General features: G+C 38.6%; 1 long non-coding RNA gene across 1 annotated transcript; it reads left to right on the top strand.

Moving 5' to 3' along the window:
- Window positions 1-1,081: 1,081 nt before the first annotated feature.
- On the top strand, window positions 1,082-9,588 carry LOC135301390 (uncharacterized). The gene is made up of 3 exons (XR_010363154.1): window positions 1,082-1,230; window positions 8,170-8,353; window positions 9,164-9,588. It is a non-coding gene; the product is annotated as an uncharacterized LOC135301390 (long non-coding RNA).
- Window positions 9,589-13,334: the final 3,746 nt, after the last annotated feature.

Consider the following 13,334-nt stretch of genomic DNA (forward strand, 5'->3'; position numbering starts at 1 on the left):
TCATGTCATCTGACACCTGGAGCTTAGGGGTTGTATACTCTGCAGAAATTCAGACACTCTCCTTGTGATGCTAAAATTCATATCATCTAGAAAGAAATTCTATATTGGAGTTTAGTGCCTTGCAGCCACTGCTATTTGGGTGTGATTTTCACAAACAACAAAATTATTTTCATAATGAAAATGGGTCTCGAAAATGTATCTGCTGTGTATTTTTAGTACAAATTTACTTTCACCCAAAACCAGTTTAAAATATTTTACTGCTGAATTAGGATAATGATATGTTAGATATTTTAGCAGAAAATGAACCTGTTTCTAATTTAAGTGTTGTAGGTTTTAAAAGAACAGATAATTTTACATTGTGTTGGGAAAATCTGCCATTTTATGGAACTGAAAATTCAGCCACAGCTGGTAAAAAAATCAAGAACTCCATTTCTGCATAGTGGGCAGGAGGAAAAAACATGACTCCAAGCAGTTTGTTTTCTTGACTGAGGAGAGAGTTTTAAAAATGGCATTGGAGCACAGAGACCCATCCTGACGCGGTGCTCTTCCAAACACAATCTCTCCTCAGCAAACATGGCCTGGGATGAAGACCCATCTCATATCAAAATTGCCAGGCAAGTCACAGTGAATCCCTGGCATCATGATAAGGAGTCTGCTTTGTTCTCTTTATTCATGAAAATTGCAATGGGAGAAGAAGCAGTTTGGTTGGGAGTGTTTTCTGCTTGGCACAGTAGGTGGGTTTGCTGAGGAAAGGGAAGGAATTTGGCTTGCTGGGAGCTCTGTGCTGCTCTGTACTGGATGAAAGCAAGGCTTTGGCTGTGCCCTTGTGTATCACCCTCCTTCCTTCTGCCCTGACTCCCCCAGGCCAGCTGCAGCCAGTTTTATTATCCAGCAACACTATTGCTGAGGATGGTGATGCTAACTCTGTATAAATAAGGCAATAATAGGTAAAATCTGTGGCTGAGAGATGGAGAGTGTGCCCCTCTCTTTTTAAAGAGCATCCACAGCTCTCACCTCATCCCCAGCTGGCAGGAAAACATCTCCCTTAATTTTTTCAATCTGCTTTTGAACACAGCTCTGGGGAAGGGTGAGGTTGGTCTCTTTAAGGGATACACATGGGGCAGAGAAATGCCCATTCCCTAAGCAGTGATTCTCTGTGAAGAGTGAAGAATACAATCTGAGGCAAACTGGAGAGGCAAGAGGACGATTTTAGACAGCAGGCTTGCTGGGGTAACATATTTATCTATTTATCATTTTAGGCTTTGTTTATAAAGAAACATGCTGGCTATATCTGTAAATATTTAAAATAGTTCAGTTGGTGGTAGGCGTGGGAAGGGGATCCAAACAGGGATTCTGGGCATTTTCCTTGCTCTTCCTTCTGACATGTCAGTTCAGAGCAGTTGGTAGCATAGCGACAGGCTGCAGCACTTCATTATCACCACAATCTGCTACCTTTTTAATATAGTATCTGACATTTCAGTCAGACAGAGATCTGCATCCTTAAGCTGGGAGGAACTTGATGCCTTGCACTTGAGAACATCGCCTTGCTGGGTGTGGGGATGAGGCAGGGCACAGGCTGCCAGTGTTTAGCTAGATATGCCAAAGCATGGCATTCAGGTGAAAGGCAAAAATATATAAATACTGATGGAAAATGGCCAAAAAGATCCAAACCATCCTCTGCCATCTGGCAAAAAACATTTCCCTGTTATGCAGTTTCCAGCAAGGGCTCACACAAGTGTTTATTTGAGAGGAGAAAACCCAGTTTCACTTGAACTTTGTTGGCAGAGCCAAGGTACCCAGTGGGGCAGGTGCTGGTGTTGCCTGTGCCACGAGGTTGTAGGGAAGAGTCCAGCACTGAAAGTGGTGTGGCCACAGAAGCACAGAGTTGCAGCTGTGTTAGGCAGGCAAGAGGGACAGGCAGGACTGTACTTTTGGGATTGCAGTGCAGGGAAACATTTGAGCTTGGAAAGTTCTGACTTAAAAGAAGCAACTCCATGCCTAAGACTTTTCCTTAGGTATGTTAGAGATTTATTATTTCAGACCTGCCTCTTTCGCATGGCTTTGTGTGGCTTGTCTTAAATGTTCTGTTTCGCTCTGCCTACTTGCCCTTGTTAGGAATCTGCTATTGGAAAACCTAAATAAATGGGAGAAGAGAAAATGTGTAATAATATCTATTGCTCATTTGAACCTCTGCATCTCAAGACCTCTCTTATAAAATCTTAAATACAATCAGACCTGGAACGCAGATGTTAATTATATTAATTTTCCAGATGGGTAAACTGAGGCACAAGTAGTTACTGGCCATGAACAGGCTTTCCTACCTTTACTGGGTTGCAGAGTTTCTCCCAGGAAGACTGTGAATTTTATATATTACATGGAAAAGATGCATTAAAGTTCTAGAATTTGGCTGCAAATAAGTAACCTAACTTTGAGATCAAAAAGTTCTGGTTTGCTAAGTTTTGCTTCAACACTTTAACAACACTGGCAAGCCTGATGGTTCCTGTTACAGCGCATTGAGATTTCAGTCAGAGGTACCAGCATGACTGAGAAGTTAAATACTGTGATAGATGCTGATCAGCAGAAGTGCTGCCCTGTTTGCCCCATAGCTGCACAAGAATAATGTGTGAAATCCTCTTTGTTTGTAATACTTTCTGTGTTATCCAACATGAAAGACTAGAAAAGCTTTTGTTAATATTTCAGCAAAATTTGTATCTTAAACAAATCTTTGATCAAAGCTTAAAATCACCTCATTTGATCTAAGCTGACTTTATAGATAGAAGTAGAATAAGGGAATGGTTTCCAGTACTCTCCATTTTATCTTGGCTAGAATACTTTTTCTCAATAATTCATGCACTACAAGATCCATAATCTTTCTTTTATTATGGCTAGACTATTTGCTTTAATACTAGGTTTAAAATGTCACGTAGGATAACTATGGGGGTTCTGTGAGCTGCATTGTTAAAGCACTTTTCTGCTTTGTAAATCACTTAAACCATAGGCTGATTATGAAAATAAAAGCCTGTGACCCTTTAAGTTATACTAACACATTATGATTGTTGCTGTGAAAAGAAAGGTGAAATCTTTTTCTTGTCAATGAGAAGCAAGTATGTAAAACACAATCCTGGTCTGATTTGTGAGCAGTGGTTAGCACAGTGATTTAATGGAAACTTCATAAAAGCACCCCAGTAATCTGGGACATTTATCTTAATTTTTACAATCATCCACAACCTGTGAAAGCTTAATATGCATTGCAAATCAGGAAGACTTGAACTCTTAGGTGTCTAAAGCCTTTTGAAAAACAATGATTCAATTCTCAGAAGCCTGTTTTCCCTTCTAAAACTCTCAGTTCAAATTCAGGGGTTTTATTTGAGTTATTTTAATGTATTAAACTTCCTTAATACCAACACAAGTTTGCCTTAAAGGGTCTTTCACACTTAGTGAGTATATGTGGGAAATATGTAGGATTCCATGTTATACCAAAATGCATCATGCATCTCCTAGTAAAGACCGAAGTTGCTCACTGAAGTTCACTGCCTCTGAATAATAAAGTAATAAAATACTAAGAGAGGATGCTAGGCATGCATTAATTGATCCAACACACTCTTTGCCCAGTGGAGGGCTGGCAAACACCGGTAGGCAGCACTTGTGGTCAAGGAAGGGTATTGCATAGCGAGAATGTAGCTGGGAATCATCCTAATGCTGTTTCTAGATGTGTTGAACATGCTTTTCATAGTGCTTGGAAGTCACAAGTGTGCTGGAGGTCTGATAAAGCTGTTAGTCAGCCAGGAAATATCAGGAGATATCAGATGGCAGGCACATGAAGAGCTTTTGAGCTCCAGGTCACAGTCACCGGAGCTGCAAGGCAGATAGAGAGTTGCTGTGCAAAAGCAGGTTCCTATTCTTTGTTACATTGTGTAACAGAAATTGTTTGACAAATATCATCAAAGGATATGAAACAAACACTTAAGAGGCTGAAGAGCTTCAGTGCTAAGGTCATTTTCCACTATTTTGCTTGATCAGAATGAGGGGAAAGGGATTCATCACCATTATGGCACTAGAGTGGGCAGTTCTTTGCTGAGACCACTCTAGGCTTTGCACCTCATTTTGTAGCAGCTCTTTCCCTCACAAGAAGTGCTTGATGAGTGTATTGGTTTACTCCACCTGGCTATTACCCCCCACACTGCTTCCCACTCACTTGCCCTGGTGTGATGGGAGAGAGAATCAGAAGAGTAGAAGTGAAATATCTTGCGGACTGAGACGAAGGCATTGTAACAGATAAAACAAAAGCCATACACACAAGCAAAGCCAAACAAGGAATTCATTTCCCATTTCCCATGGGCAGGCAGGAGGTCAGCCGTCCCCAGGAAAGCAGGGTGCCAGCCCAGGTAAAGGTGACTTGGGAAGAAGAACTCCATCACTCCCAACATCTCCCCTCTTCCCTATCTTTGCCCGGTGACCATGACAATGCAGGGTATGGGATATCCCTTGGGTCAGTGGGGATCAGCTGTCTTGGCTGTGCCTCCTCACAGCTTCTCGTCCAACCCCAGCCCACTCCCTGTGGGGGGACAGGCAGGAAAGGCCTGACCCTGGGTAAGCCCAGCTGAGCAGTAGCTGTCCATACTTCTGCAGCATAAACAGTATTTCCAGCACAAACAAAAAACATAGCCTGTACTAACTACTGTGAAGAAAATTAACTCTGTCCCAGACACAAACACCGCACCATGGCAGTCTGGGTCTAAAAATAGTGCTGATGTTAATGGAAGAAAAGAATGAGATGTGAATGAAAAATTGAATACATTATATTGATGTCTCAACTAAAGAGAGATTTCTGACAGTACTTCTCCCGCAGTTTAGTAAAGCAGTACTTCCATTTTATTAACAATGACTGAAAGAAATAAACAATTGCCTGCATATTTTTCTGGGGAGAAGTTTCTCCTTCTGAAATCCTTATAATGAAAGGCCATTCTCTCTGCCTTTCTCAAACCAATTTGTTCATAATTGCTACCTTCAAAAAGAACATGTCTGAAGATTTCAGTTTGCATCTTCCAGTCCAGATTTTTAAAGTAGAGGCAAAACAAATGGGCTCAAGCTAAAAATTTCTCTATTTCTCTTCTTTGTGTGTGTGTGCTTTCTTTTTTTTTTTCTTTTTTTTTTTTGTGTTTTTTTTTTTTTTTTTTTTTTTGGGGGGGGTGGTGTTCTATAAAAATAAGATCGAAAACTCTCAGGATCTCCACTGGTCAAGGTGGAGTTAAAAGTCTCTTTTCCCCAACCCAGCTGTCGAAGAATGAGTCAGAAGTTTGTTTATTATTTCTTATCTAAAACATTTTCTGTCTGGCCTGCCAAGTTCTGTTCAGCAGGTCAGTCCAAGGCACACTGCCCGTCCTTGTGGTGGTGTTGTCTTTTATACTATAAACTATGTATTTTATATTTACAGTTATGTCCCAATACCTATCACCTATGTTAGACAGTGACTTTTTACTCTACACCAGTCCCAAACTGACACCATCACCAAGAAGATGGAAGCTAGAAGGAAGAAGAACAGAACAACGCCCAAATCCCGCCATCTTGTCCCCTAGACCCCCATAGCAAAATTCTTCAAAATTTCACCTTTCACCCTGTGACAACTACTGTTATGCTACTTAAACTTTTGTGACTTGTAATTCTTCATATAAGGTTGGTAATTTGCTCCATGGGTTGAGATCAAATTCCCAGGTGTCTTTGGCTTTCTGCCAGAGTGTCCAAGCCCCTGCCAGGGTTTTGAGCCATCCAGGGTATCCAGAGGAATGTCCTGGGTTCTGACATAAAACAGTAGAATAGAGCCACACTCTGTAATGCTCTAAACCTTTGCAAAACTATAAGACCAAAAGTTTCCTATCAAGAAATTTCTTAGTGAAACATTATCTAGCTTCATAAAACAAAAATTAAAAAGTCTGCCTACCTCTAATTACTGATCCTTTGTATTCCATAGTGGAAAAGAGAAGACTTGTGAATCTCATAATTCAATATCTGAGAAAATACAGACTGGCAGTTAATGGGAACTGCTGTGGGTCATTTTCGGCCCCTTTCAGTTTATCACTGACTTAAAGCACAGCACTGAACAAGGAACTTGATATCTTTGCAGCCACTTTATATCACTATTTAAAAGTTGTAAGGAAACCTACTTTCCAAGGATTTTTTCAAGCCTTATTGTTCATAAGACACCAGGACAGGATCAGTCACTAAAGAGATTTCAAAGTATAATTAGCGTCGGAGGATTAGTAGGCTATTTCCTACGTTGGTGATGTGCAATTAAGCCTGTAGGCATCTCGAAGTGCCTAAATCCCCAATTTCACTCTATGAAACACTGATAGTCTTAATTTACATTAGCACCAAAAAAATAGATAGAGGAAGATAAATATATAAAGATATGCAGATAGATAAATAGATAGATAGATAGATAGATATATAGATAGATAGATAGATAGATAGATAGATTAAACAGGGATAAAGATAAGATAAAGAGCAAACTTGAAAACTCCTTTGGATGGCTCTTTAAGCTGTCAAGTAAAGCGAGCTGCAAATTAATGCCAAATTAGCAGTGGTGAATCTGTTTTTCCTCTTGACTGTATTGCTGAGATATTTCATAGTTTGTTCCAAAATGTTGCTATTAGGAGTCTTGGATGTAAAGCAAGCATTTTGACAGTGTATCTGAATTAACTTTCTGTGAAAAGAGAGATGATATTTTAAAAGTTGTCTATGATACCTCACTGCAATTGTATTATACCAGAATATATTCATCATTGCTGCTAGTTCTGAGTTAAGAAAAGCCAAAGGACAAGCTAAATGCTCTCCTTTTGGGGTAAATCAAAGGATCAATTAACCACTGGGATAGCCAGGGCTAGGTGCAGCTCAGTGATGGGGGGCACTGAGCACTTGCGCCATGTGGCTCAGGAGAGCAGATGCCAGAGCAGCTGCCACGAGTGGGGCCAGGAGCCCCAGCTCATCCTGTGCCACATAAATCTGAGTTTGGGGGTTCAGCTGGTGTGGTGCTGGCCACTGCCAGCAGTGCTGGGAAGCATAAGGCTGAGCAGAATGATGAGAGGGCTCTGGAGCTGGCTGCCAGGACAGCCAAGGGGCTATAGGTGGATTTTGGGAGGTCAAGTGTGGATTTGTGTGTGGCAAGAGTGAGAGCAATGAGTGTTAGCAGCACTTTGAGGGAAAGCCAAAAGCCCATATTTCATTTTGTAAACACAGTTTTCTTTCTCAAGGCATTATTTTCTGCTTGTTTTTTTGGAAATTTTGACTTATGCTGTGTTATAGGAAACAAGTAATGAACTCAGTTTTAACCATTTTCTTCTTCTGTCAGTACTTGCATCTCACATTTTTGAAGCTCTGCACCTGTGTCTTGGAATAAGAGATCCTTGCCCTTTCTGGGAAGATTTATTTTAAAAAAAATTAATTGGACAGAGATTCAGCTAATGTTTATATGAATAATAGAGAAGATGAATATTTATAATTTGCTTTTCCTTTGCAGTTTGGGAATTAGGTCTCTAGAGAAAATAAACAAGTCCCAATATATTCAAAGCACCCTGAAGAAGAAATTCAGGACTCTTGTCCTGAAAATATTTGCTTTTCAGAACTAAAAAATTTGTACTTCAATTACTTCAGTACTTTGTACTGAATTACTTCAAATTTAAATTGTCAAGATGTCTTTTCAAATTTCCCCATTAGAAAGAGTCTAAAACTAGTATTCAAATTTAATTAATACACTGGATATGAGAAAATTAGAAAAGGAATTATCCCATGCATCCTCTTGTGGGTATATGGGGTTTTTTTTTAGGAATGCCATTGTAATTTATGCTAAAGTTTAATTTGTGCTAAAAGTTTATATTCTGAAAAATAAATCTATTTGAATGTATGTTTGCTTCTGTTCTATTGGGACAATAATTTACGTTCCCATGTTATTTAGCAGTCACCTCAGCTTACAGCATCACTTGTGTTTATGCTCTTCAGGATTCTCCAGAAAGAGGTAAATCTAATTTCTCTTCCATTTTGTTAAAAATTTTACAGTTGCTGTATCACATGGTCAAGCTTGGTACTTCTTCTTATGCATAAGTTTAGTGAAAGTACCTTTCTTTATTACAGTTTTTTCTGTAATTTTTTCCTTTCTCTATATTTTCCCTCCCTAAGGGCCAAGAGTGGTTAACCTGTGTATGATGTCATTGCTGTGCCAGCACCAAAGCAGCAGTTCTAAGTGTTCAGAACCTTACTACTCATTCTGGATTTCAGGCAGCAAGCCACTGTGAGTTTGGATGAAAATTCAAGAACTAAGTTCATATGAATATACTAATGAAAGGGCCAGTATTATACAAAAGTAAGTAAAGAAATGAAACAAGAATGCTTTAAATTAGTAACAGGCCTTGAAACTTCACCAGGTAGGGTACTGCTGCAGACAACCTCCTTGCTGAAATTAAATTATTTGGCCCATGTAGAACAGAAAACCAATTTTACTGCATCCCATACGGGCTCAACTGTACGAAGAACTTTCTGTGACTCCAAAATGAAAACGCACCAGAGGGAAATCTGAGTCCAACTGTTCTTCAAAGGCTCTGAATCAGTCAGCAGGTGGAGTCTCCTGCAGATCACTTTTAAAAAACATTTTTAGATGTTTCCCTAAATGTGGGACTTGTTGTTTGAAAATCGATTTGTCACATATTTTAGAAAGAGTCAGAGCCCAGCAGTGTAATCAGAAGAACAGCTGGTGACCTTTGTGAACTCCCTGTAACCCTAATTTCACCTTCTTGATCACTTATCAGGTCCCATGCTGTCCCCCACGATAAAATAGGTGGGGGGTGGAGAGTATTTTTTGGCAGGGATAGGGTTAATTTTCTGAACTGGTGAACTCCTGAGAGTTTACCAGTTAAGCAGCTGGTGAACTCCTGAGAACACACATTTGAAGAGTTTTGTATAATTGGGAGAAAAAAAGTGCACATAATTGTTTTCTGGTTTTGAAATGGGAAAAAGCCCAGCGCAATGAAGGAATTGGCACCAAGTGATTTAAAATGTCAAGTGCTTCAATTTCTATCAATTCCACATATAGCTAAGTTTGAATATATTTTATAAATTGAATAAAGTGCTTACAAATGTTTTAGAAATACCAAGTGCTATGTTTCCATTTTATTAGATACAGATTACATGATGTTGGAAGCTGAAAAAACTGGAATTTCACCAAGCCCTGGAGGTGGAGGACAGGATTTCTCACTTGGCTTGGGTCCGTGTCTTGGTCCAGCACTGTGGATGAGTACAAATACAAAAGGTAAAAGAAATTAAACTAAAAAGGGGAAGGGTCAGGAATGAAAAGTAAACTGAAAAGACCCTGAGCGTGTTGGACAAGAGCCGTGCAGTTTCTGCTGTGATAAGCCTGAAGAGTCAAGACAAACCTTTCCCCCCTGCTTGTGAGTCTGTTCCTTCTATTGCTGCTGTGCCCAGGTGAAGTTGTTTCAGTGGCTACCACTGCCTGACTAATTCACACTTTCCTCCAAAAAATCTGCAAAAATCCACCCACAAAAATTGCCTAGGAAATTTAGTAACCAGTAAGACTGTCAGTTTAATGGAGAGTTTTAAGTGCTTTCTTTAAGGATTCAGTTCTAATTCAGGAGTTTAGAAGGTGACATTTTAGGCAAATGTCACTCAGCAGCTCATATTTCGTGCAGTATATAATATCTGTACTCAAAGGTTATATCTACAGTTTAAAAACAATTCTATTTCTCAGTGTGTGGAAGCACTGTGAGTGGAGTTGTACCAATTTCAGGGTAGTAGCTGTCCCCAAAAACTACTTTTTCTTCAGAGAACTGTCTCCCAAACCTCCCTATTTTGCTATGAAGGGATTTCTTCCAAAAGTCCAGTGAAGTGTATTCCCTTCATCCTACTGCCAGACAATGGTGGATTCAGATGAAAAATAAGTATTTGCATTCCCTCTTTTGTCCAAATAAGAAATGTAAAAAAAAGAACAGAAAGCAGTACATGACACACGGAATGGCAAGGAGGCACATCAGTAATGTCCTTGATAAGAAGCATGCTGAAAGAAAAACTTAAGAAAAAGAAAAAGAAAAACTTAATGGGAATTTTTCAAAATACATCAAAGCAGAGAGCGAAGCAGAGAATCAGCCAAAACAGAAAATTATCCAGGTATAAAAGGGAAGAGGAAAAAGGGAAAAAAAAAATTTTGAGGTTGTACCCCAGTTTTCACAATTGAGAGGTTTAAAAGAGAGTCCCTCATTCAGGTAAAAGTTTGAGAACCTTTTAGAAAAGGAAATATTGGCAGAAGAGATATTCAGAACAAACTTATACAATTGATAATAACTGTTAAAATTGTTTACTAAAGAATTCAGTAAAGCTTTGATCAAAAACCAGAGAAAGTTAAGCCAGTTTTTAAGAGTGATTTCACAAAAATACATCTCAGTAAATCTGATTTCCACAGCAGGAAAACTGGCAGACTTTATAATAAAACAGGGATAGTTTCTGATATGCAAGTATAAAACATCGGGGAAAAATCAACATTTTTGTCATGCAGCACAGATCTGTCAGATTCTTTGTAACAGCTAACAAGCAAGCAATAAAAGGGCCTTGGTTAATACAGCATTATTGAATTTCAATTCAATTATTGAAGTTTTGAAAAGCTATTGCAAATGTAAATAAATGGCTTGCCATTGATATTTTCACTCAAGAGTCTTTGTAGAGCTTGTGCTATTCCTCGTAATCATAAATGATCAGAAAGAAGGGGAAATTAGTGAGATAATAAAATTGGTTGCTGACACAAAATTAGTCATAATAGTAAAAATTAAATCTCAAAACTTATTTGCAGGGAAGTATTTTTTCAATGGTGATTTGGCAATTTTGGAACTTTTTCTCCAGAGCATCATGGGTATAGAAATTATTAGCCCATTCAAACATTAGACAAATTCATCTAAATCCTGTAACTACTCATATCTCCAAACAAGGCCAACATTCAGGAAGAACTACTCACTCTTTGCTTTTATGCCATGTTCTTCCCTGTGCATCTTCCAGGCACAGTCAGAGACAGAAAACTGGGAGAGAAAAATTGCACATGTCTCCCTTTTCTATCTCCAGCTGTCTCTGAATCCTGCTTTCTGAGGTGGCTGTAGAAATTCTGCAATGTTTCAGGGTAGGGACTGTAATTTGGGACAGCCTCCCTGTGTCCCATTTGGGAAGTGTCCTGTGGGTGCAGGATAACTCATGACAGTGCATGTCTTCATTACCTGTCTTCAGTGTCCTACTACACTGAATAAGAATTCTGCAGAAACTGCAGAATTCTTATTCAATGTAGTAGGACACTGTGGAAAACACACCCTGAAAAAAACCAAAAACATTCCAAACCAACCCCCACCAAAGTTCCTTTTCTGATCATCAAACACAGAAGAATTTTGGTTTTCAGTGTTGCATTAGAGACATGTTGATACTTGGTACTGATGAAAAGCTTATCAATGCCAAAGGCAGGGAATTATTGTGGGATAAAAGTTGGGGTCTCAGTTAAGCTACTCATTATTATTTATTAAAACTGATCCCTGGTTAAGAAACCATGACTCTTCTGAAAATTTTCTACCAAAAATCCCCTTTTTTTACAGCCTAGCACCTTTGGAAGCTTATGAGGGTGCTAAAGGCCTCCAATAATCCACCCCAGATCTCATTTCTCTTTGTCACCTTTGTGTATTTGATTGCATCGTGCTTCAGCTACTCATAATTAAACCTGTCAGTCAGACAAGTGTCCTGACTTGTTCTGAGAGAGAGAAAAACCTAGCAGACATCGTGCTGAGGTGTTGGTAATGTGGGAACCTTGGAAAACAAGTCCAAGCAGTGAATGTGGGGCAAAAAGAGGAAAAAAGAATACTGAACTCTTCAGGGAATAGGCTGGTCAAGAGGACTGGCTAGAACAACAAACTGCCTTTTCCATTATTAGTCAGAATTTGTTCAATACAGCACTACCATTGTTGGTGTGAACTAAAATTTCCACTGAGAGCCTCAAACATTGCATCAGGAATTAAATTAAGTTTAAACACATGGGGGTAGTGGTGATGAGGATGGGGTGAGCAAGAAAGGCCCAAAAATGCTTGCCTTTTTTCTTATGTCCTTTTTTTTGCTCCAGAGAGAGATGACAGCTCTCATATGTTTAACTATGGCACCTTTTCATTAGTGCTAAATTTGCTTTCTAAAACTAGGCAGTAGCACCAGGAACTTTGTCTTTGATTAAAGCAATTTAAGACTGAGTTCATTCTTTGGTACCTTGATGAATCAGTTCCCAAATTTTCAGCTCCAGTTCTTGGCCTTTGAAAATATATAAAATTATAATATATATCATATATAAATATATAAAATATATTTTATAAATATATAAAATGCTAGTTTGATAAACCAAACAGATCTCTGAGGGAAAGGTGTATTTCTAGACTTGAGCTGTCACTCTTTCCCTTCAGAAAAACAAAACATTGGGCTACATATCTATCTAGATACTAGGATTTGTTTTTGTTTTGGTTTTTTTTTTCTTTCTAAAATATTTAATATATTTCAAAATATAAGTATTATCTGTTCTGACTTACCACTTCATCAGATTCACTGAATTTCATCCAGTCATTTCTGGTTGTAAATGAACTAGAACTTTTCTTCTGGGTAGACATGCAGTCAAGGAAATCACTGATTTTGTACTTGGAGCATATTGTTTTCAAAAGTGTTTTCTCTGCATATATAAAAATATTTCTCTGCATATTTAAAAATATGACCACAAAGAATCTTGAAACAGTCTCAGGATATCACACTGTCTGGACAGAGAAATTTGTACAAAATATTTGTCTGGCAATAAGGAATGATGCAGAACATTATATTAGTTAAAAAACTGCTATAACTTCATATTCAGTTCTTGCTATAAAATCCTAAAATCATCTCTAAGGGAAGCAAACTTAGTATCTTATTCCAGGTTTACTTTAAATCTCAAAATTACATAATTGTGTCTTATTTGCAAGTGATATGTGAATGCTGTTGTGTTGATACCTTTATCTTTGTGAGACAGCCTGAACTGGATTTCTTGGGATGCAAGGAACAGTTTGCTCATGTAATTCACCAGTTATTTTTGTGGAGGAATAGAAAGACCGAAACCTAGGAACAGAACTAAAATGCATTTCTCCATGCACTTCTAGAAGGCTCCTAATTCAGAAATGCTTGGTTTAAAAAAAAAGCACTGGAGTGCTGTACAAAGGGCAGTCTTTGTAGGACCAGAGTGGGTTTTTTAGCACTGAAATTCACATTGTAGCAGTCAGAGGGTATTCACAAACACCATTTAAGGG

Source organism: Passer domesticus, chromosome 5, assembly GCF_036417665.1.
Source record: "Passer domesticus isolate bPasDom1 chromosome 5, bPasDom1.hap1, whole genome shotgun sequence".
NCBI lineage: Eukaryota > Metazoa > Chordata > Aves > Passeriformes > Passeridae > Passer > Passer domesticus.